This window comes from Silurus aristotelis (assembly GCF_946808225.1).
Source record: "Silurus aristotelis genome assembly, chromosome: 15".
Taxonomy (NCBI): domain Eukaryota; kingdom Metazoa; phylum Chordata; class Actinopteri; order Siluriformes; family Siluridae; genus Silurus; species Silurus aristotelis.
In genome coordinates this window covers 2,990,204-2,993,657 of record NC_139588.1, presented here as the reverse complement: position 1 = coordinate 2,993,657, position 3,454 = coordinate 2,990,204, and positions in this window count along the sequence as shown.

The window sequence follows — 3,454 nt, the reverse complement described above, 5'->3', positions numbered from 1 at the left end:
TGTGCGCATGTGTTAATTGATGGGACTTTTATTTTGATTTTGAGTCAGGTGAACCTGGCGCTGCTCCCTCGTGCACTTTTGTTATACCAGTGCATTGAGACGTAAACAGAAAATAAAACAAATTTAAGAAGTTATATTTGTAGTAATCTTTAATGGATGACAACAACATATTGCACATAAACATGACGGAGAGAAATGAAAACCTAACAGGTTATGGGCCCAGGCGCGCCAATGCTAACGTTACAGGAGGAAGATGGCAGAGGCTAGTCTTTGACAGAGACGAAAATAACTACGAACTATGGGAAGTAAAATTTCTTGGTCATCTGAGATGAATGGGTTTAAAAGAAACAATACTATCTACAGGGGATATAGAAGAGGAAAAGAATGAGGAGTGCTACGCTGAACTAATCCAGTTTCTCGACGATAAAAGCTTGTCACTGGTGATGCGAGAGGCGACTGATGACGGCATGAAAGCACTGGAAATACTTCGAAGTCACTATGCCAGTCAGGGTAAGCCGAGAATTATCGCCCTATACACTGAACTAACTTCGTTAAAGAAGGAATCTGATGAGACGATAACACAATACATTATCCGAGCTGAGAAAGCGGTGACTTCCCTAAGAAACGCAAAAGAAGTAATAAGTGACGGACTGATAATAGCTATGATCCTAAAAGGCCTGCCAGATTCCTACAAACCTTTCGCTATCCATACTACACAGAGTAGTGAAGAATTGACTTTCACCCAGTTCAAAAGCAAACTAAGAAGCTACGAAGAGACAGAAAAGTTTGATGATAAACCCAAAACTGACAACGTGATGAAAGTAAACATAGCATCCGTAACCTGCTATGGATGTGGAAACCGCGGTCATGTTGCACGTGATTGCCGCCAAAAAGGCGTACCTAAGTGGTGCAGCTACCATAGAAGTTCAACACACAGTGATGAGACATGTCGCCGGAGAAAAGACGGGCACAAAGACGAAGCGAAACAGGCTGCAGAAAAAGAAGAGGAGCATGAGAAAGAACAAACATTTGTTTTCAGAATCAGTCAAACTTCCCTTCCAGATAATATTACGAAAAATGGACTAATGGTAGACTGTGGAGCAACATCCTACATCTTAACAGAGAAGAACAATTTCACGAGATTTGATGAGAGTTTCGACCCAAAGTCACACTACGTGGAGCTGGCGGACGGGACCAGGATGAACAACGTGGCATTAAAGAGGGGCGATGCAGAGGTGTTACTGCTGGATGTGGAAGGGAAATACATCAGGATCACTCTAAAGAAGGCCTTGTTCATACCATCATATCCACAGAGCATCATCTCCGTTCAAGCTGCTACAACAGATGGTGCCAAGGTGATCTTCCAGGAAGGACAGAATGAACTGATAAGCAAGGATGGAGCTGTGTTCCGAATAGAAGAGCATGAGAGACTGTACTATCTGAAAACAGTAAATGACAACAAACACTGTGTTGATACATCAGTTACTGATATGATGTCTAGGGACAAAGTGAATCTAACTTGTGATGTTAAAACATGGCATGAGATCATGGGTCATTGTAATGTTAGTCTTCTTCTTCTTCTTCTTTCGGCTTCTCCCATTAGGGGTCGCCACAGCGGATCATCCGTCTCCATACCACCCTGTCCTCTATATCTGCCTCTTTTACACCAACTACCTGCATGTCTTCCCTCACCCCATCCATGAACCTCCTCCTTGGCCTTCCTCTTTTCCTCCTACCTGGTGGCTCCATCTTCAGCATTTTTCTACCAATATAATTCATGTCCCTTCTCTGCACATGTCCAAACCATCTCAATCTCGCCTCCCTCACCTTGTCACCAAAACATCCTACATGGGCTGTCCCTCTAATAAACTCAATTCTAATCTTGTCCATCCTCGTCACTCCCAACGAAAACCTTAACATCTTCAGCTCTGCTACCTCCAGCTCCACCTTCTGTCTTTTACTCAATGCCACTGTCTCTAATCCATACAACATCGCAGGTCTCACCACAGTCCTATAAACTTTCCCTTTCATTCTTGCAGATACTCTTCTATCACAAATCACTCCTGTCACTCTTCTCCACCCACTCCACCCTGCCTGCACTCTTTTCTTTACTTCCCTAACACACTCTCCATTACTTTGCACTGTTGACCCCAGGTACCTGAACTCCTCCACCTTCTCCACCTCTTCTCCCTGCAACTGCATCACTCCACTGCCCTCCCTCTCATTCACACACATGTACTCTGTCTTACTCCTACTGACTTTCATTCCCCTTCTCTCCAGCGCATATCTCCACCTCTCCAGGCTCTTCTCAACCTGCTCTCTACTCTCACCACAAATCACAATATCATCTGCAAACATCATAGTCCAGGGAGACTCCTGTCTGACCTCGTCCGTCAACCTGTCCATCACCACTGCAAACAGGAACGGGCTCAGGGCCGATCCTTGATGCAGTCCAACCTTCACCCTGAACCAGTCTGTCGTACCTACTGCACACTTTACTGCCGTCACACTGTCCTCATACATGTCCTGCACCACCCTCACATACTTCTCTGACACACCTGACTTCCTCATACAATACCACAACTCCTCTCTCGGCACCCTGTCGTACGCTTTCTCTAAATCCACAAATACACAATGCAGCTCCTTCTGTCCTTCTCTATACTTCTCCATCAACATCCTCAAAGCAAATAAGGCATCTGTGGTGCTCTTCCTCGGCATGAAACCATACTGTTGCTCACAGATGGTCACCTCTTCTCTCAGCCTGGCTTCCACTACTCTTTCCCATAACTTCATGGTGTGACTGATCAACTTAATTCCCCTGTAGTAACTGCAGGTCTGCACATCTCCCTTATGCTTAAAGATCGGTACCAGCACACTCCTTCTCCATTCCTCAGGCATCCTCTCCCCTTCCAGAATCCTGTTAAACAATCTGGTTAAAAACTCCACTGCCATCTCTCCTAAACATCTCCACGCTTCTACCGGTATGTCATCTGGTCCAACCGACTTTCCATTCTTCATCCTCTTAATCGCTGCTCTCACTTCCTCCTTACTAATCCTATCTACATCCTGCTTCACCAACTCCACATCCTCCAACCTTCTCTCTCTCTGATTTTCCTCATTCATCAGCTGCTCAAAATATTCCCTCCATCTTCTCAACACACTCTCCTCACTAGTCAACACATTTCCCTCTCTATCCTTTATTGCTCTAACTTGCAGTACATCCTTCCCAGCTCGGTCCCTCTGCTTGGCCAATCGGTATAAATCCTTTTCTCCTTCCTTAGTGTCCAACCTCTTATACAGTTCCTCATATGCCTTTTCCTTGGCTTTCGCCACATCCCTTTTAACCTGCTGCCGCATCTCCTTGTACTCCTGCCTACTTTTCTCATCACTCTGTCGATCCCACTTCTGTTTTGCCAACCTCTTTCCCCTAATGCTCTCCTGCACTTCCTCATTC